Raw genomic sequence first — 27,442 nt, 5'->3', positions numbered from 1 at the left:
CAAACAATTGTTGTGTGCCTCAGTGTGATTTGTAAAGCTGCCCATGAAGAAGGGGCCTTGTGCCTTGAAACGCGTCAGCGATATTAAAAGACAATATGGAAGTGGCGAGCTGTAACTCATGCCGGAGGCTTGGAGCGAAGTCGAGTGCTTTCTTAAATGCAAAGGGCATTTGTTAATTCATTTACAACACGGCTGGTCCTTGCCGTGGAGGAGGCACCATCCCGAAGCAGGGGAGGCTGGGAGAGGAACTGGTCTTCTCCATGCAGCACATCGCTTCAGAAGTAATTCATTCAGCAGCGCGCCGCAACAATTCCATTCCTACTAAGGATTACAATAGCTGTTAATGAACAAATACGCACTGAACTTACTACAAGGAAACAACATTTACACACGACAACGGGACTACATGCCCCAACAAACACTGCAGCATCACGTGACTGGAGGTAGTTGCTGCAGGGACATGTGGGTGATAAAAACCGACAAACAATTGTTGTGTGCCTCAGTGTGATTTGTAAAGCTGCCCATGAAGAAGGGGCCTTGTGCCTTGAAACGCGTCGGCGATATTAAAAGACAATTTGGAAGTGGCGAGCTGTAACTCATGCCGGAGGCTTGGAGCGAAGTCGAGTGCTTTCTTAAATGCAAAGGGCATTTGTTAATTCATTTACAACACGGCTGGTCCTTGCCGTGGAGGAGGCACCATCCCGAAGCAGGGGAGGCTGGGAGAGGAACTGGTCTTCTCCATGCAGCACATTGCTTCAGAAGTAATTCATTCAGCAGCGCGCCACAACAATTCCATTCCTACTAAGGATTAAAATAGCTGTTAATGAACAAATACGCACTGAACTTACTACAAGGAAACAACATTTACACACGACATCGGGACTACATGCCCCAACAAACAGGGCAGCATCACGTGACTGGAGGTAGTTGCTGCCGTGACATGTGGGTGATAAAAACCGACAAACAATTGTTGTGTGCCTCAGTGTGATTTGTAAAGCTGCCCATGAAGAAGGGGCCTTGTGCCTTGAAACGCGTCGGCGATATTAAAAGACAATTTGGAAGTGGCGAGCTGTAACTCATGCCGGAGGCTTGGAGCGAAGTCGAGTGCTTTCTTAAATGCAAAGGGCATTTGTTAATCATTTACAACACAGCAGGTCCTTGCCGTGGAGGAGGCACCATCCCAAAGCAAGGGAGGCTGGGAGAGGAACTGGTCTTCTCCATGCAGCACATCGCTTCAGAAGTAATTCATTCAGCAGCGCGCCGCAACAATTCCATTCCTACTAAGGATTAAAATGGTATGCACCTGTTACAACGCATTCGTTACTCCGCACTACCATTACAACGCGACTTTTATAACGCATACCATTACAACGCATTGCGCTGGGGGGCGCTATAGGATAGGGAATAAGTATAATTTACTATCCAACACCTTCCCTAGGGTCCACGGGGACTGGAGTTAGAATAGTAAATTATACTTACCACTATCCAGCACCCCAAAGCGCTATGCGTTGTAATGGTATACGTTGTAATGGTCGCGTTGTAATGGTAGGTAGTTGTAACGGTATGCGGAGTAACGTCATACATCCATTAAAATAGCTGTTAATGAACAAATACGCACTGAACTTACTACAAGGAAACAACATTTACACACGACAATGGGACTACATGCCCCAACAAACACTGCAGCATCACGTGACTGGAGGTAGTTGCTGCAGGGACATGTGGGTGATAAAAACCGACAAACAATTGTTGTGTGCCTCAGGGTGATTTGTAAAGCTGCCCATGAGGAAAGGGCCTTGTGCCTTGAAACACGTCGGCGATATTAAAAGACAATTTGGAAGTGGCGAGCTGTAACTCATGCCGGAGGCTTGGAGCGAAGTCGAGTGCTTTCTTAAATGCAAAGGGCATTTGTTAATTCATATATATATATATATATATATATATATATATATATATATATATATATATATATATATATATATATATATATATATATATATATATATATATATATATATATATATATATATATATATATATATATGTGATCAAGAGCTGGATAGCTTGAAACGCGTCTTTTCGCCCTAAAATAAACACGCTTTGACAAACTTGGATCGACTTGGATCGGTGTGGCTCATTCTTAAGGATATCGTAAGCTTGTTGGTTGATATATATATATATATATATATATATAAATAAAACCAACTCCCGGGGCTGTGTACACGTTGAGAGGGGGGCCGCAAAACACACAAAACAAAATATACAGCATCACCAACTGGCGTGCAACAGGAAACCTCAAGCCCCAGCAGACATTTCAATAGCCCATTGAGGAAGCCCACTAGAGGGTGGAACTTTTGAATAAATTTGAAGGTTTGCGGAACCCGGTTACACGCAATGCCTCAGGCTCAATCCTTTGATAAAAGTCAATGCTGACTGAAACGCGTCAGAAATGCCTGTAAGAACAATAAAATGATTTTCCTCACTGCTGAGAGTGCGGCTCGTTTCCCTTTTCGAGGAGACGGGTGTTGTTATATATATATATATATATATATATATATATATATATATATATATATATATATATGTGTGATCAAGAGTTGGATAGCTTGAAACGTGTCTTTTCGCCCTAAAATAAACACGCTTTGACAAACTTGGATCGACTTGGATCGGTGTGGCTCGTTCTTAAGGATATCGTATATATATATATATAAATAAAACCAACTCCCGGGGCTGTGTACACGTTGAGTGGGGGGCCGCACGGCCCCCCTCTTGGAGCCGTTGATGGCCCTGGGGATCGTCACCCCCCAGGGCTGGCTCCTGCAGTGTCCCGGGGTGCACACCCCCGGGACACTGCTGTTTGCAATGACAGGAAGGGAGCTGTGCGGCTCCCACCCTGTCATTGTAAACTGCTTTGCTTCATTGAAGTGAGAGCAGGAAACCTGCTCTCACTTCAATGAAGCATAGCAGGATTGGTTTTCCATAAGGGGAGCTGCATATCAGCAGCTTCCCTTAAGGAAAAGCAATGCCGGCTCCCGCAGGAGGCGGGGAGCCGGCGGGACCATGAGGGAATTGGGGTCCCCCCATGGTCCCCAACAGATAGTACCTGCCCCGGGCGATGGGGTCCCTGGGGCCAGAAGTGGCCCGGGAGGGGGGCCACACAGACCCCCTCCCCTACAAAAAAAAGGCAGGCCGGCCCCGGGGGATGGGGTCCCAGGGGCCATAATTGGCCTGAGGAGGAGGGCCACGTGGCCCCACTCCAAAAATCACATTAAAAAGCAATGGCCAGGCCCCGGGGGATGGGGTCCCTGGGACCAGAAGTGGCCTGGGAGGGGGGCCACACGGCCCCCCTCCCAAAGAAGAAAGAAATAAAAAATAAAAACGGTGGGCCCCGGGTGATGGGGTCCCTGGGCCCAATAGAGGCCTCAGGAGGGGGGCCACGCAGCCCCCCTCCATAAAAAAATAAAATAATGTGGCCATGCCCCGGAGGATGGGGTCCCTTGGGCTGGATTGGCTACTGTAGGGGGGCCCACTCAGCCCCCTTCCTGTTCCGGTTTTTAAAAAAAAGGGGGTCAGGCCCTGGTGGATGGGATACCCAGGGCCCAAAAAAGGCAAAAAGAAGGGGGAATACACAGCCCCCTTCTAAAAAATAAAGATATACAAAAAAAAGACCAGCATCATGCCAGAAGCCCCGCCCCTTCCCAGCAACACTCTGCGAACACGCCCTGTGGTGCGTTTTAAGCTGGGCAATTAATTCCCCTTCAATACTGGGGGTCCCTGGGGGCCAACTAGCCCACCAGGTACCTCCAGTAAGTGCCACTGCGCTGAGTTGCAGAGAGGTGGTCCAGGCCACACCCCTTTTTACACCTCTCTGCATTACAGCTCTGTGGCGCTTACTGGAGGTACTTGGTGGGCTTGTTGGACCCCAGGGACCCTCAGGATTTAAGGGGACTTAATCCCCCAATTTACAACGCGCCAGGTGGCGTGTTTGCAGAGTGGTGGATAAAGTGGGCATGGCCTTTGTCTACCTCTCACCAATCCCACTGCGTAGGCTAGTTGTCCCCTAAATGAGCCCCAACAGTGAAGGGGACTTCAATCCCCATCCAAGAGCTTGTCAGGGAGCGCGTTTGTAGAGTGGTGGGCAAAGGGAGTGAGGCCTTACCAGTGCTGCTGTGTGGGACTGACTGGAAGTAACAATTTGGGAAGTTGGTCCCCAAGGATGTCCTTGGGGGTCAACTACCCCTTCAGTAAGTCGCACACAGTGGGATTGCTAAGACGTCTTCGGAAGGCCATGGCCCTCTTTCTCTACCACTCTTCAAACGTGCCTGGTGGCAGACTACGGGATGGGGGATGAAGTCCAATTTAATCCTGAGGGAGTTTGTGGGCCAAGAATCCCTCTAGTAAGTCCTACGCTGCAGAATTCATGAGCGTTGGTTGGACGTCCAGCATCCTTTCTCCACCACTCTGCAAACGCGACTACTAGTTAAAGTAGCATATTTCTGCACCTCTGACTTAAAGGTAGTTTTAATCCCCCTGCCCTATTATGTACTAGGCCTTACAGAGGAGGTCATGCTAATCACAGGGGTACCCCAACGCATAGAGTTCCCTAGTGTTTGTAGGTTTGTTCACTGTATTCTAAGTGCCTTTTAGCATAGCACTGGCTCTAGGCCTGGTTAGTCAGGGTCAGTTACCACCAGTACCCGTCTGAAAAAGTTGTGGGCACAGGATGAATTTGCAACAATGCCTCTTTCTGCTCCTCTGTTGGTTCTTTCCGCACATGTCTTGCTTCTTTCTGCACTTTTCTTCATCTTTGTGGACATCTGTTGCTTCTTTCTGCATTTCTTTTGCTTCTTTCTGTGCGTTTTTCTTCCTTTTTCACATGTCCCACCTCTGTAGGCATAGTTAGAAACTAGCATTTAAAAAACCTTTGCAATTCACTTCAAAAACCATGGGTTTCAGGCAAGTTATAGTTAGAAATTAGCATTTAAAAAACCTTTGAAATTCACTGAAAAAAACATAGGTTTCAGGGACGTTATAGTTAGAAATTAGCATTTAAAAAACCTTAGAAATTTACTGAACAAACCATAGGTTTTAGCGAAAGTTATAATTAGTTGAACATTTCACTCGTACAAAACCAGAGAAATTCCCCCGTCATAGTTAGTTCAGTTAACTATAACTCGCATCCCCGTAATGCCCTGCTGATGACGTCACATATTACATCACTCATGACATGGTCAGTGACATCACTGATGACATCATCCATTAACTGTGTGTTTCTGTAAAGTTTAAATATGTTTAATATATATATAGGGAAAGGGGAATTGAAGAATGAGTGGGTGGTGGGTGTATAGGTGTCTGAATGGATGATTTAGTAGGTGCGTGATTGACTCTATAAGTGAGTGATTAAATGTATCTTACTGAATGCATGGGTTAGTGACTAAACCACTACGTTTTCTTTCTTTTTACGTATGTTTTTGGGACTCAGCTGAAGATCTGCAGATCTTTTCGCAAATTTGTTGCGGACACAGATATCCAAATTTGGATTTCCTTTCATTTCTCACAAACTAGTGAATAGATTTACATCAAATAACTGAAAGTGTGATCTGCATAACCAAATCTACCTTTCTGCAAATTCAGTGTAATTCCGTTGAGCGGTACGGGCTGTAATAGTGTTCAAAACTCCTATGGGAATTAACATGGCAAAACCTTTTTGACCCCCCCTTTTTTCTCAGCCCCCACTTGATGGATCACCGCAAATATTTCCATGCACAACTAGAATCACCAGATCAGTTCTTTGGGAGACTTTTGTGAAGATTTGTCAAATGGCGACAAAGATATAGATAAGTCAACATAAGCTTTTCCTAAGGAAATATGGTCCTAACTATAAATATCTACTGGTGACCATATGCAGGATATATAGATATACACACATATATGTATATATATGTTATAGTTAGCTGGAAATTTTACTGACATAAAACCAATGAAATTCCACGTTATAGTTAGTTGGACTCACTATAACTTGCGCGTGCAATGCACTGCTGATGACGTCACATATTACATCACTCATGACATGGTCAGTGACATCACTCATGACATCACTGATGACACCATCCAGTGAATGTGTATCTTACTGAAAAATAAATATTAGTGAATAATGTTTAAATATTTAAATATATATATTAGTGTTTCACTTTGTGTATAAGTGGCTACATGTGTTGGTAAGTAGCTACATGCGTATGTATATGGGTTATTAGATGTTTCTCTTAGTATCAGTATGAGTGTCTATGTGGTTTGGTGGGGGTATTACTTAGCACATAGATGCATGAGTGACTGACTCTCTGTTTGTATGTGTTTTGAAGACAGCATATGTGCAGGAGTGTATGGGTGGATGAGTGTGTATATGTGTTTGTTAGTGAGTGAATGACTGTCTCACTAGTGTCTTTATCAGTAACGACATATGTTTTAATCTAGTATATGTGAATATTGATGTATATAAGTGACTATATGTGAGAGTAAGAGATTGAAAGAGTTCCTGTTTAAATAAGTATGTGTTTCTATAAGTGATTGTTTAAGAGAATAAATATGTGTAATTTTCAATAGAAGTAAGGTGGAAGTGTGTGTATAACTCTATATTCAAATAAATGGATGTTCAATAGTTTATTTCCACGTGTGAGTATGTGTGTGAGTAACTTTTCGATGATTGTCGGTGTGTAACAGGATGTATAGGTGTATCACTTCATATGATGAGTGAGTGGAATTACTGAATTACTTGTTGTAACTGATATGGGTATCTGCATTTTTTTTTATTTCAGTTTCTATTTTTGAATATGTGTTTCAAGGGTTACATTACAGTGATAGGAGGTCTGTCACTATGTCACAAGGATGGTGTCATCAGTGATGTCACTGACCATGTCATGAGTGATGTAATATGTGACGTCATCAGCAGTGCATTGCACGCGCAAGTTATAGTGAGTCCAACTAACTATAACGTGGACTTTCATTGTTTTTATGTCAGTAAAATTTCCAGCTAACTATAACATGTGTCAAACCTATGGTTTTTTCAGTGAATTTCATAGGTTTTTTAAATGCTACTTCCTAACTATAACGTGTGTAAAACCTATGGTTTTTTCTGTGAATTTCATTGGTTTTTAAAATGCTAATTCAGAAAAATGTCGTATATGCAACCTATACTTTTGGCAATAAAGTTCTGGCAATATTTTTTTCGAAAACAAGCCGTTTTCTTCACTGTTGAAGTTGCATAGAGACTCCTTGTAAAGCAATACAGAATTCGAAAGTCTGTACCTTGCCTTTTTTTAAACACATTAAAATTTGTCTGTAAATAAAAATAGCCTTACTAAACTTTTGTGCGCGACCCGGTGTGCGCACTCTCGGCAACAGTTGTCAATAAAATGGATATCGCATTTCCAGGCTTTCGTGCGCGACCGAGTGCTCGCACAGGCTTATATATTTCGTAAAAACCTTGCAATTTGAACTTATTGAATTTCTTCATACACCCCTCAAAGAACTTATAGTACGTCAAAGAGACTGTACCTAGACTTCTTTTTTATTCTTATGAAACTTTTCAGTAAATGGAGCCGAATGTCTTTTTAAACTTTCGTGCGTTACCGGATGTACACACCTTGGTATTTTTTTTAGAAATATAAAACGTTTCATACTTTAACAATTGTGTGCTTAAATCCAGCTCAGAAGATATACAAAATCATGATGGTAGTTGGTTCAACCCGGACCGTTTATTAGAGATAGATCGTCCAACTCCACCGGAAGACACCCCTAATTAAAAGGACATATATATAAAATGCGGACTAGCCGCTGTATCGTGCTAGCAAACTATAACATATAAATCGTTAGAAAAAACAAAAGGAATCGAGCAAAATCAGTAGGCCACTGATGCGATCTTTTTTTGACCTCGCTAAAATAGAAAAATTAGGAACAACCCCTCATGAGAAATATGAAACTAGTGAGAGAAACCGAGCTCGACGCCATGATGGCTGCAAGACAGCTCGGCTCCGCCGCCCACCCCACCCAAAATAACGACAAATATTATAAAGATACACAACACACCAGCAAAGTAACAGGGTAAAACGTTTTATTAAATAACTATTTACATGGCAGCCTACTGCAACATGAAAACAACACTTTCAATTGGTTCTTAATAGTTTCAATGCTGGAATTTACACGCAGCACTCCACCCACTTCCCTCACTATCTTTTCTACTCTCAAGAGACAACAAGGTCCTACATCTTTCGGAAGACTTTGGTGAAATGGCTACCGTATCTCATTCATCTTCCGAATCTGACCAAAATGATCGACTACCTTTAATAAGAAAAAATAAATCTTTCATCTGGCAATTTTTCACTTATCCTGAAGATCAAAAGAAAGTGAATGCACCAAAAGTAACCTGCACGATATGTGACTTGGTTCTCTCAAGAAGAAATCCAGCAAAAAAATATTCCTTTTCCATACATACCATGGTGCGGCATGTCAAACAAGTGCACCCTCTGCAATTTGCAGAGGCAACGACAAGAGCCCTGGCCACGCTATTACCATTAGAGGTGGCCAGCACATCTTCTGATCGACGACCTGTATCTCCATGGAGTGCAGAGATGGACTTCAGATATTTAACTATATATGGTCTATAACCTATGGTTTTTTCAGTGATTTTCTTTGGTTTTTTAATAGCAAATATCAAAAGCTTTTTTGTGGAAAATGACTAAAATTAGGTATACATAAGCGGCGTTCATTTATGTTCACCACAGCCATTTTTAAAAGTAAAGTGAAAGTCGCGAAACAGTGGCCACGCCATCTAGTCCCTTTTAGGCCCCATCATGCACGTAAGTAACAGCCATTTTCTGTGTCATGGCCTCTCTGCCCACTGCCAATAGCCTATGATTGTTCGAAATTGGTTCTCTTTGAGTCATTCTCTGTTCACAAATAAGCATAAAGTCGCAATACTCTATTTAGTTTTTGCAGATAGTGAAGGATAGGTAGTGCACACTTTTGTCCCCTTTGTAACCCGTCATGCCTATCTCTGCCCCGTTTGTTGGTAGTTGGTTCAACCCGGACCGTTTATTAGAGGTAGATCGTCCGACTCCACCGGAGGACCCCCCTAATAAAAAGGACATATATATATAAAATGCGGACTATCCGCTGTATCGTGCTAGCAAACTATAACATATAAATCGTTAGAAAAAACATGAAACTAGAGAGACGAACCGAGCTCGACGCCATGATGGCTGCAAGACAGCTCGGCTCCGCCACCCACCCCGCCCAAAATAACGACAAACACTATGCAAATATTATAAATATATACAACACACCAGCAAAGTAACAGGATAAAACGTTTTATTAAATAACTATTTACATGGCAGCCTACTGCAACATCAAAAAACAACACTTCTAATTGCTTCTTAGTAGTTTCAATTCTGAAATTGAACACCCAGTACATCCAGAGGTCATGTCCGACAAGTTGTGTGGGGGGATGCCTTGCTAATGCCGCCACCCCCACCACCTTCTGTAGGAAGGACTCTGGATATCCTTGGTCCCTGAGAAGCTTCGATGTCCCTGCCTTGCACAAATGTCGTAAGTTCTGGATGTTGAGAGCCATACTTCAGGGTCCGACAAGTTGTGTGGGGGGATGCCTTGCTAATGCCGCCACCCCCACCACCTTCTGTAGGAAGGACTCTGGATATACTTGGTCCCTGAGAGGCTTCGATGTCCCTGCCTTGCACAAATGTCATAAGTTCTGAATGTTGAGTGCCATACTTCAGGGTCCAAGAAACGCGGACTCGGAGGGGGCACTTGGCTCCTGCCCCCTCCCCAAGTCTTGTTCCCCTGGTATGGCCTGAGATCGCCCCCGACATAGGCGGCCGGCTCCTGGGGTCAGGCGGAACTTCTTGCCTTTTGATGCCTCTTCCATTCTGGACCTTGTCCCACAATCCGTTTGACCTGAAGAAACGTCCTGCAGTGCCCTGGTCCGACCATCACATTTACACCGTCTCACCCGCCATCCGGCTGAATTGCACCCACTCTTCCGATACAGCGACAGGCGGCTGCCACGGAGCTCAGGAAATGGCGGTCGGCTCCACAGACTTGGGCCTGGCCTGCAAGGATGGCTCTGGGCAACCCTGGAACTCGGACGCTTGACTGCTAGGGCATGAGCCCCATTCCCAAAAGCGTCCCCTCAGCCTTGAAGATTCTACAAGAGTCACCGAGGCCCCCGACTCCTGCAGACTTCCGGTGGGGAGCGACTGCCATGATTGCTCGCGGAATGGCCACGACGTAGCCACGGGGTGCTCTCATGCTGACGCCAGCTTCAGTCTGAAACATCCAGAAACACTGTAGACTACCAATTCGATCAGTTCCGGTGGAGCCCCAACGACGTATCGCGTTCTTGCATAATCCGTCATATGACGCGCCGCGTTAGCGCACCCGGAAGTGCTCCGGTGCGCGAGGCGCGAAGCGCAGCTTCCCGGAAGCAATGCGGAGCGCGTAACGTAAGCATTTATATTTCAGTTGGTTCTCCCTCACAATATTTTCAATGTCACATAAAAGTCACCCATCACCCACTGCCATCTCTGGCTGTTTCCATGGTAACACCTCATTCTGCACCTGGCTGAAGGCACAGGTCAAAAGTTCATATCTCAACGTTCTACAGCAAAGTAACAACACTGTTTTCCCTCCAGAAACACCTGCCAATCCACAGCTCTGTTACGTGTCTTTTTTTTCACACCCAATAGTACTTTTCGTTTAACATAAACATTAACATGCAACGTACTGTTCAATCTCCACTTCTTACAATCAACCAATCATTTTTATTTTTTAAACCACACCCAGCCTCTTCCTTTTTCTTTATTTAGAATTTCAACTTCTAACTACCATTCCACTTCCAGAACCGATCGGAGGACGACTACAAATCCCTTGAAAATGAAGGTCTGGCTAATAGGACACAGTTATATTCACTGGAGTGAAAAATATGCAGTAAGCAGACGAATTTGCAACCTCAGCTTACCAAATGTACACATAACATGGATTTCCAAAAGAGGATTGAAATGTCACCAATTGATTCCATTGGTGAAAACTTTTATGCATCTCCCAGAACCAGACCTTATAATTGTGCACTGTGGTGGGAACGATCTAGGCACAATCACTGGGGTAGGTCTGGAAATGCTTCTAAAAGACACCTTTCGACAATTGATGACACTTTTTCCTCGATCTGCCTTGGTATATTCCAATATATGCCAAAGACAGAAATGGAATTGGTCCAATCACCATTGTGCACAATTTGAGAAAGCAAGGAGACATGTAAATAAATCTGTTTCTGCGTTCCTCAGAGATTATAGCATGGGTTCTATTTACCACAACAACTTGCGATACCACATGCAAGACGTCTATAGGAGAGACGGTGTTCATTTCACGAATGAGGGAAACAGAATCTTCCTCTGCAACATCAGGCTCTGTATCGGTACTTACTTATAAATGCAGAAAACACTCAATTAACACAATGGCTCTTTTCAGAGCCACCTTATATCTAAGCACTCAAACTTCTGATTTATCTCCATTTTCACACTCTTGTAAAAAGGTGTGCGCGACCGAGTGCTCGCACCACGCAACTTTAAAAAAAAAAATATATATATATTTTCGCCTTTAAGGGCCTTACTGCACACCCTGAGAAAACCTACGCAGCAAAACAATCTCTACCTTCTCCCCTTTCCATGTTCCAACGCTTTGAAATCAACAATATATTTACTCGCAATGACAAAATGGCGGTCAACACTTCCTGATTTCCTTCGAATCGAACGTTAACAGACGTCACGCAGCAAAAGTCCGCTCGCGCGCGCGCAGCCGTTTGGGTGCGCGCACGTGTGCGCGCGTATAGATATATAATTGACTTTAACTTCAATTTCCTCAGCAACTACTGAACGGATTTACACCATTCCAAAAAAAGCGTAATCTGCGAGCCGGACTGTACAGTTTTGCCAAATTTCTTATAAATCCATTCACCCGTTCGACCTGTAGCCGAGTCTAAAGGTCCTATGGAAAATAACATGGAGAAAACACGTTTTGGGACCCCCCTTTTATCTCAGCCCCCACTTGACCAATCCCCCCCAAACTTTTAGGGAAGGAGCGCAGCGGACCGAGCCATCTTCTTTGAGAAATTCGCTAAGATTCTTCAACCAGGGCCAAAGTTATTCCAAATAGAATGTTGAGGATTTCCTATGGAAACTAGGTCCTAACTATAACTACCTACTGGCGACCGCCAGTAGGTAATATATATATATCTATATATATATATATATCATGTCATTTGAGATTTCATCAGTGATGTCACTGACCATGTCATGAATGATGTAATATGTGACATCATTACCAGTGGAGTGCGGGCGCAAGAGTTACAGTTAGTACAACTAGTAATTTCAATGGTTTTGTATGAGTGAAATGTCCAGCTAACTATAACATTCCTAAAACCTATGTTTTTTTCAGGGAATTTCTAAGGTTTTTTAAATGCTAATTCCTAACTATAACCAGCCTGAAACCTATGTTTTTTTCAGTGAATATATATATAATAATATATATATATATATATATATATATATATATATATATATATATACATATATATATATGAATATCAATTCAAAAGGAAAGCCCAATATGGAAGAGCCACACAGCAGGTAATTGAAGCTTTGATTTTTTTAATGGCGGCTTGTCGTATACAGGAAACAAATCTTGCTGCTTGTAATAAAATATCCATTCCATCCGACGCGTTTCATGCTAGTTGCAGCATTTCAGCAGGAACTCGGGATTCTGTGTATAGCTGATGGCTTTCTGTTTAAAACACCTGTTTGGAATTTAAGGTCCGCCTCAGTGGGCGTCGCCAGTCGCCACACCAGTGGTATCACGGTCCTTGTGGTGCTCTTTTCTTTCCTCAGTGGGCCAGGTGTCATCAACAATTCATTTTTGCATTGTATCACCCCAGTGGGCTGCGGCTAAAGTCACTTCCTTGTACCGGCATATTAAAACTTCCAAAAACCGCTCCTGCTCCCAGCGCGGTTCCGCAGTTCATACGTTGCCGCAGGTTTGTGTTTCAACAGCAGGGCTCCTCTGCGACCTAGGCATGGCCGCTAACATCAATTCAAAAGGAAAGCCCAATATGGAAGAGCCACACAGCAGGTAATTGAAGCTTTCATTTCTTTAAAGGCGGTTTGTCGTATACAGGAAACAAATCTTGCTACTTGTAATAAAATATCCATTCCATCCGACGCGTTTCATGCTAGTTGCAGCATTTCATCAGCAGCTACTAGCATGAAACGCGTCGGATGGTCCCAAGGCTACAGCTTGAACGGCTGAACGGAATTACACCAGATTTGGCAAAATGGTAGAGACTGGTATGCAGCAGTGCCTTTTATATGTTTGGTGTAAATCCCTCCAGTAGTTCTTGAGAACATTGAATTTGAAATTTTTTTAATGGAATTTTCTATCGGACCTTTAGACACGGCTACAGCCCGAACGGCTGAACGGAATTACACCAAACATGGCAAAATGGTAGGGACAGGTATGCAGTAGTGCCTTTTCTATATTTGGTGAAAATCCCTCCAGTAGTTGTTGAGAAAATTGATTTGAGCAAATTATATATCTATATGCGCTCAACATTCTATTGGGAATAACTTTGGCGCTGATTGAGGAATCTGTGCGTAATTTTCCAGAATTTTGGCCAGCTCCGCTCCGCTCCTTCTCTGAAAGTTTCGGGGGGATTCGTCAAGCGGGGGTTGATAGGGGGATTCCAAAACATGTTTTCCCCATGTTAATTTCCATAGGGACCTTTAGACACGGCTACAGCCCGAACCGCTGAATGGACCCTCTGGCCCTTCTCAGGGGGTCCCAAAAGGACCCCCAAGGGCAAAAAAAAAATTACATAAAAAAAAATCGTGTGGTACACGCACCCTACGCGTACTGTACGTGTACCGTGCGGGTACCCCGCGATTTAAAAAAAACAAAACATTTTTGCACTTGGTGGTCCTTCTGGGACCCCTGAGAAGAGCTAGGGGGCCAGGGGGTCTCAACCCTGCCCCCTTTTTGCGTTTTCCACTCTTGTTTTGTGCTCTCTTGTGCCTCACTTCTCCTGAGAAACAAGATGGCTGCTCAGGTGGTCCCAGAAGGATAATAACATATATAAACGTTATCCGCTAATAGAATTAGCATTTACAAAACCTTTGAAATTTATTGAAAACAAATATAGGTTTCACGCCTGATATAGTTAAATATTAGCATTTAAATCAGTGATGTAAAATGAGATGTCATCAGTGATGTCATCAGTGATGTCACTGACCATGTCATGAATGATGTAATATGTGACATCATCAGCAGTGGATTGCGGGTGTGCGAAATATAGCTGGTACAACTAACTATATAGGAGCAATTTCAAAGGTTTTTTAAATGGTAATTCATAACTATATAAGGCCTGAAACCTTTGGTTTTTTAAGTGAATATATATATATATATATATATATATATATATATATATATATATATATATATATATATATATATATATATATATATATATATATATATATATATATATATATATATATATATATATATATATATATATATATATACTAACTATATGGGAGCAATTTCAATTGTTTTTTGAATGCTAATTCCTAACTATATAAGGCCTGGTATATATATATATATTCACTGAAAAAACCTAGGTTTCAGGCTGGTTATAGTTAGGAATTAGCATTTAATATATATAATATGATCAAGACAGTGGATACTGTCGAAACGCGTAATGGCGGGCATGCTGAGCAAGATTGAGCTTGAATAAACACACACTTGTTTGGCACCATCTCTGGGTTCCTCTCTTCGTCTGTTCAGGACTGCGCAATATCTGGCAGTGTTGGAGGTTTGGGACGAGTCTTTCTCCTATATATATATATATATATATATATATATATATTACAACGAGTTGGTTCCAAAGCCTCCCGTTTATGGCGCTGCTCAGTGGGTGCGTGGCTTTCTGCGGTTGAACCGAACCTCTTTCTATTCCAACAACGATTTCCGAAGAAAACCAATAAAGCCGCCACTCCAGTCACTCGTAGTTGTGTAGACAAAATTAATTTATTCTTAAATCCATTTCAGCATCTAACACAGCACAACCAACGCGTTTCGGTAGCTCCTTCTACCTTGTTCACGGTTGCTAACCACTGTTTGCTGACTGTTGTTTAAAAAAGGAGGTCCCACCCACAATATTCACATGATTAACCTCATTCCTGTCACCATGATAGGAATTCTGGGATTTGTAGTTAATATTAAACATGAGCCCCACAGTAATTTTCGACATTCATTTCATGTACGATCAATGTGTAGCAAAAATTATAGTTGATTTACTGTTTGATTCACATATTCCCAATGATACATTTGAAAAGTGGGAGATGTTTAAATCAATGTCCGCACAAATCTCATGTCCTTACCGCCCTCCAGTGAGGCCTACGTAACCCTTTGTATCTTTTCCAAGGTTCATCTGTTTTGTTTAGTTAATTTTGATTATGTGGGGTATGGGATAAGTATTTGCGGAGTGAATTGAGAAGTCAGTCAGTTATTATATGTGTATGTAAAGTTCTTCCAACTGGTTCACTCCAAAAGGAGTCATTGTGCGAAAGTTCAAAATATGACACAATCCTTTTTGTCGCAACAGTTTTTCTCGATGGCCACCTCTTTCTGACAAAGACATTGTTTCCAATCCAAAGAATTTGCGAAGTTTCCAGGTGCCATTGTGGTGTGTCTCCATGTGTTTGGCCACCGCGCTTCCTTGTCTTTGTTTACTGTGGCCCGCACATGTTCCAATATGCATTTTTTTAATTCACAAATTGTGCTCCCTATGTAGCGGAGATGTCAAGGACATTCTATCATGTAGATGGTGTAGTGGCTCTTGCATGTTATTAGTTCTTTAATTTTCACACTTTTTTGTTTGCCATTGTTATTTCTTTGGTTGGTTTAGCAATCTCACACACTTTGCAGTTATAACATGTCATGAATCCTGTTGTTTGTAACCACGTAGTTTTTTTCTTTTTAGTGATAAAGTGGCTATGCACTAGTTGATCTTTTAAGTTTTTTGCACGTCTGTATGTTACCACAGGATGTTCCCCCATTTGTTGTCCTATTATAGGGTCTAGTTGTAGAATTCTCCAATTTTTTCTCAATATTTGTGTAATCTTGTTCGATTCCTGACTGTAATCTAGGATTAATCTGATTGGTTCATCTGAATTGTTCAGTTCCTCTTTGGGTTTCAAACACTCCGACCTTTGTTTCTGGTTAGCTGTCTCCCAGCATTTGTCAACCAGTTTTTTACCATATTTCCTTTTTTGGAAACGTTTGATTGTTGCTGCGCTGTGTTTTTCCCAATCCTCTTTCTCACTGCAAATACGTTTTATTCGGAGGAATTCTCCGTATGGGATGCTTGTTATTAAAGCAGGTTGGTAGAAGCTGGTAGCTTCCAAGGTGGCATTTGTTGATGTTGCCTTTCGGTGTAAAGTTGTTTCTACCCGATTCTCCTTCACATACACCTCTATGTCCAGGAAGGTTATTCTGTCTCTGCTTTTCACAAATGTGAATTGTAGGCCTGGAGTGCTTTTGTTTAAGACGTCAAAGTATTGTTGAAATTCTCTTTCAATCCCCTTCCAGACAATGAATAAATCGTCTATAAATCTTTTCCAGGTGACTATGTGTTGGGTGAAGATTGAATTTTCTCTGCTCCATGCCACCTCCTCCTTCCACCAGCCCATCGCTATGCAAGCATAGCTTGGGCTGAAGGAAAAGCCCATAGCAGCTCCATTTCGTTGGCGGTATATTTGATCACCCAAGAGGAAGATGTTGTTAGTCAATACTATGGAGGTCATTTCCATTATCATTTCATTGTGATCTTTGTGATCTTAAGTAACCGGGGCGGAGTTCGCGGAGTGGGGCTTCGCGGAGCTACGCGAAGTGGGCGAGAAACTACGCCCACCTCCGCACTCCGCGTAGCCCCACTCCGCAAACACCACTGGCCGCCAGCCCCGCCACCCGCCTCCCTCCCGCCCTCCCTAAATACTTTGAAATAAAAGAATCAAATAATTTAAAAAGCACTTACCTTGCCGCCGCTGTCCGCCGCGTCCCCGGGGCTCGCTATCTTCCGTCTTCCGTCTTCTATACTAATGCGCATGCGCGGGCGGCCGCGCATGCGCATTTTCTCGTGAAAATGCGCATGCGCGGCCGCCCGCGCATGCGCATTAGTAAAGCGGACGGAAGACGGAAGATAGTGAGCCCCGGGGACGCGGCGGGCAGCGGCGGCAAGGTAAGTGCTTTTTAAATTATTTCATTCCTTTATTTCAAAGTATTTAGGGAGGGCGGGAGGGAGGCGGGTGGCGGCCAGCTACGGTCCGTCTGCGGAGCGTGCGTAGTGCCGCCTGGCTCCGCCAGCTCCGCAAAATGCGGAGTAGGCGGCACTACGCACACTCCGCAGACGGAGCGTAGCTGGCCGCCCACCGTTAATCTTAAGTATATATATATATATATATATATACTTAAGAAACCATAGGTCCCCGGGACTGCGGGTGAGGGGGGCAGTGAGCCCCCCGCATATATTAACTTAGAGCCCCGGAGGGTGGCATTCCCCGAGGCAGTGCATGGGGGATTGGGACCCCCATACTATTTTTTTTAAATGCCCACGGAATGTGGCCTCCCCGAGGAAATCCGCGTATCCTACATGCATCCCACGATTTAAAAATATATATTTTTTTTTTTTTTGCCTTGATGTCCTTGTTCGACCCCCTGAGTAGGCCTGGGGGTCAGTGTCTACCCTGCCCCCTTTTCATGGTTTGCACACATATTTCACAGACTTCTTCACCCTCGCTTTTACCAAGGCGCCAAATGTCTGCCAACTGTTCCTGGTATTGAATGTTTACAACCGCTTGACAGCCAATTAGCATTGAGCGCATGATCGCCCCCACATATATTAACTCAGAGCCCCAGAGGGTGGCGGTCCCCACAGCACTGTGTGGGGGATTGGGACCCCCACACAATTTTTTTTAAATACCCCCGGAATTTGCCCCCCCCCCCGGGGACAAATAATCCCGCAGTGTTATTTTTTCGACTGCGAAATCCACGGATCCTACACACATCTCGCGATTTAAAAAAATATATATATATATATTTTTTTGCCCTAGATGTCCTTGTGCGACCCCCTGAGCAGGCCTATCGGGGAAGGGTGTGTCTACTCTGCCCCCTTTTCGCAGTTTGCACACATATTTCACAAACTTATTCACTCTCGCTTCTACCAATGAACAAAATGGCTGCCAACAGTTCCTGGTTTCGAATGTTTACAACCGCTCGACAGCCAATTAGCATTGAGCGTGTGACCCGGACGGTGCGCTTATGCTACGTGGCCAATCCTCGCACAATCCGCGGATCCACTGCGCCCATAGATATATAAATGACTTTAACCGTATTTTTCTCAGGAACTACTGAACAGATTGACACCATATAAGCAAAAGGCACAAGTCGGACCTGAGGACTACCTCTCTGCCAAATTTGGTGTAATTCCGTTCAGCCGTTCGGGCTGTAGCCAATGGCTAAAGGTCCTATGGGAAATTGCATGGGGAAAACACGTTGTGGGACTCCCCCTTTTTCTCAGCCCCCACTTGACCAATCACCCCCAAACTTTCAGGGAAGAAGATTATATATTCACAGAAAAACCATAGGTTTCAGGCAGGTTATAGTTAGGAATTATCATTTAAAAAATCTTAGAAATTCACTGAAAAAAACCATAGGTTTCACTGGTGTTATAGTTAGCTGGACATTTCACTCATACAAAACCATTGAAATTCCTCTGTTATAGTTAGTTGTACTAACTGTAACTCTCGTGCCCGCAATCCACTGGTGATAATGTCACATATTACATCATTCATGACATGGTCAGTGACATCACTGATGACATCACTGCTGACATCTCAAATGACATCACTGATGACATCATCCAGTAAATGTGGTTTGGTTTGTTATTTAAATATGTAGTATATATACACCAATCTGCATTGAAGAATCAGTGGATATATAAATATCTGGATGGAGGATTTAGTAGCAGTGTGATTGACTGTTTACTTGACTAATTTATAGTGTCTCACTAAATATATTAGATAGTGACTAAACTGTATGGATATCCATATTACTTGGTCAGTTGTTATGCAAACTACTGCACCAGTTGGTTACTAGCTATGTGAAAGACTATATTAGTTATTGTGAATGTGTGTGTGAATCGGTGGGGGATCTGTGACTGCCCAAAGATATGTGAATGGTTAATTTTATTTTATTTTTAAATATTTTTTTGTTATTGCAAGAAGATCATTGTCATCAAATTTACATAATACATCATAAAAGGAAAAGAAAAAAAAGCACTAATTTCCTTTTGAACTTACGACAGAGGACAGCAATATATACTTTCAAAGAATAATTTAACATATGCAAATTCGAACTGGTCTCATCAAATATCTGTAATCCATAATTCAAATATCAAATGAACAAACCCCACATTTTTTCCCTCTCTCTCAGAGCCTTAGGACCTCTTAGTTTTGCTAATGACAGTTCCATAGTAAAAACCTCATTGATCAAAATCCACGACTCCATAACACTTGGAGGCTTCTTAGATATCCATGATCTAGCTATGGCTAACCTAGCACATGCATATATTATAGATATCAAATCTTTGAGATGGAAATGAATATCTTGAATATCTAGTAGAACCAAATGCGCCGAGAGCGGCGGAGTTGCAATTTGCTTACTAATTAAAGCATCAATTATTCCCTTCCAAAATGAAGATAACTCCGGGCATGTGAAGAGCACATGTTCAATGCCAGCTGCTTCCAGATTACATTTCGGGTATTTGGTTCGCTTGTTTGTTTGGTTTCCTGATGACCAGTTAGTGATTCTTTGAGGAGTGTAGTATAGCTGGCTGATGGTTCTATAAAGCTGGAGCCTTAAGTTGGAGGATTGAACTACCTGATTAATTTGTCTAAGTGAAGCTGAGATCTGGTTGGAACGGATAATTATGCCTAATCTATTCGACCATTTGGTTGATATTTTCCCACAGTCATCTATCTTGCCTGAAATTAAATAACTGTAACTTTGACTAATGAGTGACTTTGTTTTATCAGAATACAAACATTTTAAAATATCTGACCAGGCTACTTCTTCAATTTTCATTTTTTGTACTAGAAAATACCGGATCTGAATATATTTGAAGTACATCCCATCACTTATTTTATATAAAAGTTTCAAAGTAGCAAAGCTTAAAAAACCATTTGATCCATAAAGATCCCCAATGTATTAATACCATATCCAGCCCATTGGGTCCCAGCCCCATCCGAGAAAATGTCAGGTAATCCTGGGTTCCCCCATAGTTGTAGTTCAGCATTATAAAAAGGAATCTTGTCCATAGTCATAATTTTATCCCAAATTTTCCTAATATGTCTGGCGGTCTTGAATTTTACTCTTTTAAAGAAATTTGGATCATGCGCTCGGAATAGAAATTGATTGCTCTCGGGTCCCAACATAAATTGGTGAAAGAATAACGAACTTCCATTTTTTAGGAGGCTACGTATACAGCTAAAAAAAAGTCACCAAAAAATATAACTTAAAATCAGGAAAAGTTAATCCCCCCTTTTCGATAGGTAGCTTCAAAAGTTCAATTGACCTACGGGCTTTTTTATAGCCTCATACAAGGCTGCTACAGATATCATCCAGTTTCCTAAAAAAAAGATTATTGAGTTGCAAAGGGATGGATCTGAACAAATATAATATTTTGGGCAAAATTTTCATTTTTATTAAATTAATACGCCCCACCAGACTGAGTGGGATCTTGTGCCAGTTTCTTAAGAAAGTAGTTATATTCTTCAGCATTGGTTCATAGTTCAGTGTTATTACCTTATCCACATCAGCTGTTATCTTAATTCCTTGATATATTGCATTTGGGCATAGGCCCACAATTGGTTCTGACGGTTTGTAATTGGCAATGACCTGGGTTTTATTAACGTTCAATTTATAACCTGACACTTCTCCAAAATTAGTAGCTTCTTTAATTATCTCAGGAATTGCTTTTATTAGATCAGTGGTAAATACCGTTAAATCATCCGCAAAAGCGGTTATTTTTAAGCTTTTCCCTCCATGTTCCACGGGGATGATATGATCTTGTGCTTCCGAAGAATTTAAAAACGGCTCCAGAGAGAGGGCGAAGAGCAGGGGTGACAGAGGGCAGCCTTGCCTTGTTCCCCTCTCTATCGTAAAGTGCGCTGACTCTGTTCTTAAATAGCTAATCTTAGCCGTTGGGTGATCGTACAATGAGCGAACCCATCCAAGATATTGCCCATGAATACCTTGCGTCTTCAACACCGCCCACAAGTACTCCCACCCCACTCAGTCAAATGCTTTTTCCGCATCTAACATAACCATGCCGAGTGGGGTGAGAGTAGTCGAGGCGACATCGAACGCTGTGATGGCTGTATTAATGTGTGTGGTAGTGTCTCTCCCCATCACAAACCCATGTTGTTGCATATTGACAAGTTACGGCATTATAGGTGTCAAGCGATGTGACCAAATTTTTGCGAAAATTGTAGGATCCGCATTAATCAGCGAAATTGGCCGGTATGAGCCACATTCATCAGGAGCTTTATTTTTTTAAAGAAAAAAGACGATCTAAGCTGTTTTCCATGATGTGGGGGCCTTTTCTGATTCCCCAATGGTTTCTATTACTAACTCTAAAAGCGGAAGTAGTTCTTGGGAGCATATTTTATAGAGTTCAATAGGTAGGCAATCCTCTCCGGCTGCCTTTCCCAAGGGTAGGGCTAAAATAGCAGTTTTTATTTCTGCAGCTGTTATTTTAGTATTAAGATGTTTTAAAGCTTCATTATCTCGTTGGGAAGGCATGTATTTATTAAGGTATTGGGAAATTCTATCTTTCGCGGGGGTTAATTCCAGTGTGTAAAGGTTCCGATAATATTTTGCAAATTGATCTAAAATCTGGTCTGATTGATTATAATTGCGTAGATCTGAACCTTTGATTGTTTTAATCGTTGTTCTAGCTTTTTTGTCTGCCACTTTGTATGCTAATACTTTGCCGATTCTATCCCCTCCTTCGTATTGTGCCAATTGATATTTGTGTATTTTGGCACTGTATCTCTCGCTTAGTTTCTTTTTGACTGATGTCTGTAATTTCAGTAAATTCATTCTTATCTCATTCACATTAGCTTTCCCCTGCTTAAGGGCCTCAACTAATTGTTGTTCCGCTAATAATATGTTAGAGGATGTTGCCTTTATATCTCTCTTAGTTTCCGCGTTCTTTCTGAATATATACTGTTGGACGAAGCCCCTTATGCTACATTTACAAGCATCCCACACTATATTAATAATTGAAGAATTAGTGTTCAGTTCAATGAATTCTCCGATATGTTTTTGCAGTTTCGGGACAAATTGAAGATCGGTAAATAAGTATCTGGGAAATGTAAAATGTCGAGCCATTCGCTTCTGATCCGTAATAACAAATTCTAATAATGTAGGATTGTGGTCTGATGTGACTCTCGGGCAAAGTTCTATTTTACATTTGTCCAAAATTCGGTCAGCTGCCCACACCATATCAATTCGGGAACACACTTTATGAAGTGCTAAATAGTACGTGTACCCAGCAGTGCTAGGATGTTTGAAACGCCAGACATCTCTCAAATTATGTAGCCTACCGAGTTCTATAATAGAAGCTCTAACTTTACGCATCCTAGTTGAGGTACCTTGCCTTGCAGAGTCTACCCTATATTCCATCACACAATTAAAATCCCCCATAACCATTAATTCCCCCTCCCAATCCAATAATTCTATATTTAGTTATTCATACAGGTTAGGTTCATCTGTGTTAGGCCCATACACCAGACAAAATACATATTTCTTGTGTCCAATTTGCCCCTGAGCGTTTGCCCACCTCCCCCGAGTATCAGATGCAGTTCTAATAATTTCCATCATGAATTGTTTATGTTTTAAAATAGCTAGCCCCCAAATAGATGCCCTTAGAGTTGAGCAAACAACTAACTCGTAACCCATCTGGGTCAAGAGCTTCTTATCTTGATACCCGATATGGGTTTCTGAAAGTAGTGCCAAGTGTGGTTTATATATGCTCAGTTCTTCCTGTACAAGTCTCCTTTTCTGTTTATTATTGAGACCAGCTACATTCCATATCATACATCTAATCAAAGACATATCTTATCATCACTAATTTAGCTCTCCTCTGTACAAAGCGTTTATTGAAAAAAATATCTTATTTAGTAGTGTACCATTATTTCTTCTTGCAATAAAGTTTATCCCTTTTTGAGCCCACCCCTACTCAAAACCCCCCCTTTTACCTACCCGGAAGCCTCCCTCTATTTTCTGCTGCCGCTGGAGGGGCAGCCATCCAGAGAGGATTCCCCAGGAACCCCAACCCTCCGTATCATACTCATACGCAAAGACCAGTAACCACAAAACGAAAAAAGGAGAAAGAAGACAAGAAAGTGCCCTAATATAATATAGAAAGCCTTATCAAATTAAACTTAATTTCTTAAGTTTCTGAACCCATTTTTGCAAGACATTGCTCAGCTTCTTTTAAATCATTAAAAAAATATGTATGCCCGGTTTTTATGACTTTGAGGCGAGCAGGTTCCTGAAGATAAGCAGTTGCCCCCAAAGACTTAAAGGGGTCAATCAATTTAGTAACCCCCATCTCTTATCCATGGTAACCTTAATCAGGTCAGAATTTACAAAAAAGGTTAGATTATCAATTGTCACAGGATTGTTCGGTCTAGCTTTAATTGAAACTGCTTGTCTTAGCAGATAGTTGCCAAAGTAAATCAGCAAAGGCCTTGGGTATTTATTCTCCTTATTTCTGGAGATCATGGGCAATCTGTATACTCGCTGGATTTGAGAGTCCTAGTCCCAGTAAAATAAGTCCTGGAATGCCCTTTGGAGTAGTTTGACCAAATAGGCCCTCCCATCTGAACCCTCTGAACCTTCGGGTATCCCAAAAAGTCTCAGGTTCTGCCGTCTCTGCCTATTTTCAAGGTCTTCCACTTTGTTCTGTAGGGCCCCGATGTCTTCGTTGTGCTGACCAGTTGAAACCATAGTGGTCGCCAAAGTTTCCTCTACTTCGACAACCCTCTGTTGTAGCTCTTCTATCTCCTTTGTTACGCCGTTCAGTTTATTTGTTACTTCATGCAAACAGCTATGCATTTTACTGTTATCCTCCTTTAACTGTAGAAAGTGTTCTTGAACCTCTTGACGGTGTACCATTAAGGTTCTTAAAATTATATCCAAGGTCGAATCGTTGGTAGAATCGTTGGTAGAAGCAGTGAGAGGGTTAAGGGTTGCAGTGGACACATCAAATACCACTGGTGCCATAGATATAGCCTCACCATGGGGGAAGGTAGGTAAATAATAAGAGCAGGGGGGGTAACAGGAGTGATAGCAATTGAGGACGCCGCCATCGAGTCTAATTCAGGGTCAAATAGCCCCCCGTTATTCAGCGATATATACTGGGGGTTCTGAAAGGTTTGAACATTTTTAGAGTGACCCCCCGTTAAGCTCAGCGGCAGATTCTTAACATCCCTTTTGACTTGAATCCACTTGCGCAGCAGACTCTGGTCTTTGATTTGTTTCCCTCCGGTGAGGGTTGGTATTAATGTTGTGAGTAAAACTGAAGGATTCATATTTTTCCCCCCTTTCTTTGCTTTACTTTTTGCCTTCCCTCTTTTTCTTGAGCCCGAGGATTTACTCCCCTTTGTTTGTAGAGCATTATGTTCTGTATCCTCTTCTGCATCCTCTGCATCTCCTCCCTCCACATACTCCTCATATTCGTCGTTGGAGTTATTCTCTTGTATAATCTCCGGTATCTCACTACAACTATCTATTCTCTCGTCGATCGCAGTCATATCTTGTACCTGTAAAGATTGAGGAGGAGCTACCGTAGCTGCGGGGGATGCTACCTTACTGACAGACTTGACAGTGTCTATTGTAAAAAGTCCCTCTAAGTTAAGTTCATCAGCCAGCACCAGATTCATAACCGTAGAATCTTCCACAAGCGGCACATTTAACTTCTCTTTACTCACATTAGCTGTGTTAGCTGCATTGCTCGCCAGAGAGTTATTAATATCCAGCTCCCCCCCCTGCCTTTACAGTGACGTCGATATTGCTGGCTCCCTGTACACCCGCCCTGTTAACGGCTTTATTGATATTAGAACTATTAGGTTTATCATCAAGCAAGTCTTCGTCAACATCTTTATTTTTGTCTTTATTTTTAGAGATTAACACAATGGATTTATCTTTTAGCATATTTGGGGGAGGGTGAGTTGCTTGCGGCTTACCAACTTGTTTATCCGTAATGCCAGTTTTCTCCAAGACATTCAAGTTGGAGCGCGGTATCCTTGCCACCACTGCTGGGGATATTGGTTTGAATGTAAATGCACCCCCTTCTTCGGCTCCTGCCCCAGCTCCTTCCTTCAGAGGAGTGCCTCTGGTCGTTCTGTTCTGTCTTGGCGCATTCTTAGGCGCCATTGCGCTGCTGCACTTCCTTCTTGCTTCGCGGCAGTGTTCCCTCTCGTGCTCCTAACGTATTTGCCGGAGCCAAAAGCCAAAAGCCTGAAACAGACCAGCCTCAGCCAGTCAATCACTGTCCGTACAGCCGCGTACACACCAAAACAAACGGCGTAACCGGCTAACAACCAATTCACTGCAGCTGCTGTTGTTGTCCTCTTTCCTCCAGCCCTCTGCGTCTCCTCTTCTCCACGCCTTTTCACAAGCCTCGAGCCTCGAGCCTCTAACCGGCTCCTGGCTACAGCACAACCTCCACACTGCAGGTGCATTCCGCTTTAAAATCTTGAGAACACCCACAGCGGTAAATGTAATAGCCACCTCTGTAACTTGAGGCACCTGTGTGTATCTTTGTGTTGCTTTGTGGCATCTTAAGAAATTTCTCCGTAAGATAGCAGGAGGCAGTCAATCACGCCGTCCGTGCTTTTAAACACCAAACAAACGCTTCACGGCTTCGCTTCCCTGCCGCTTCCTGCTGGCGCTTTTCCTGCCGACGTTACCGGCATTACCGGCTCCCAGCCAGCTCTCTGTAGCTGCCGCTGCCTTCCCACTTTCCTCCAATCACACTTTTTCCAAGCCTCAAGTATCAAACCAGCTCCAGCTCCGGCCCCAACGCAACACAGCCTCCAACACCGCAGGTACGTTCCGCTCAAAATCTCAAAAGCACCACGCCGGCAATTGTAACAGGCTGACTTTGTAGGCTGACTTTATAACTTGTAGCGCTTTTGTAGTACTTTGTGGCACCTTCTCCGCAAACCTTTCTCAGCAGAAAACCATCAAGCTGTAGTTACGATTATTGCAGTTACATTCTCGGCATTCAATCGCCAGTAACCTCTAGGTTCAGGAGTTCCTGCGGGAGTGTCCTCTCCGTGGCGTCTTCAATCCGCCATCTTGCTTCCGCCAGTGAATAGTTAATTAAGGTGGTATATGACGTTAAGACTACATGTTATAATATTTTTTGGGGTGAGTGAATATCTTTATGGGTGTGGTGATGTGCAAATATATTTCTTAATGGTACATGTCCAACGAAGTAGAAAAAATGAAAAGCAGTGTATGTGATAGCTGTATATAAATAAGTATACGTAAACACTCATTGATTGCATGAGTGACTATATAGATAACTGTATACTTGTAATAGTGATTTTATAACACACTAAGTATGAGTTACTATCTATATGAATAAATGAAGTGGTGTTTCTATAAGTGTGGAGCTGACTAACTGTAAGTATAAACCATTGTTTGCATAAGTGAGTAGGATGACTGCATACATTAATGGGATGTTTGCTGGTGTATAATGCTGATATAGCTGTATAAGTATATTTGATAGTGTTCTATTGATCATTGACAGCATGTATGAGTGAATCTATAGGAAAGTGATTAGATGTGCGTGTAGCTCTAGGAATCACTAAGTGGGTTTATAGAAAGTTGTATTGCTGTGTCATTGGATTCAAATATGGTACTCTGTGTTTTACAGTGAGTGATGAAAGGTTATACTAGTTTCCCGAATAGATGCCCCTAGAGTTAAGCAAACAACTAACTCGTAACCCATCTGGGTCAGGAGCTTCCTATCTTGATACCCGATATGGGTTTCTGAAAGTAGTACCAAGTGTGGTTTATACATGCTCAGTTCTTCTTGTACAAGTCTCTTCTTCTGTTTACTATTGAGACCAGCTACATTCCATATCATACATCTAATCAAAGACATATCTTATCATCACTAATTTAGCTCTCCTCTGTACAAAAAGTTTATTAAAAAAATATATCTTATTTTTGTTGTAGTGTACCA

This window comes from Lissotriton vulgaris, chromosome 5 (assembly GCF_964263255.1).
Source record: "Lissotriton vulgaris chromosome 5, aLisVul1.2, whole genome shotgun sequence".
Classification (NCBI taxonomy): domain Eukaryota; kingdom Metazoa; phylum Chordata; class Amphibia; order Caudata; family Salamandridae; genus Lissotriton; species Lissotriton vulgaris.
Note: the sequence above shows the minus strand (reverse complement) of the source record.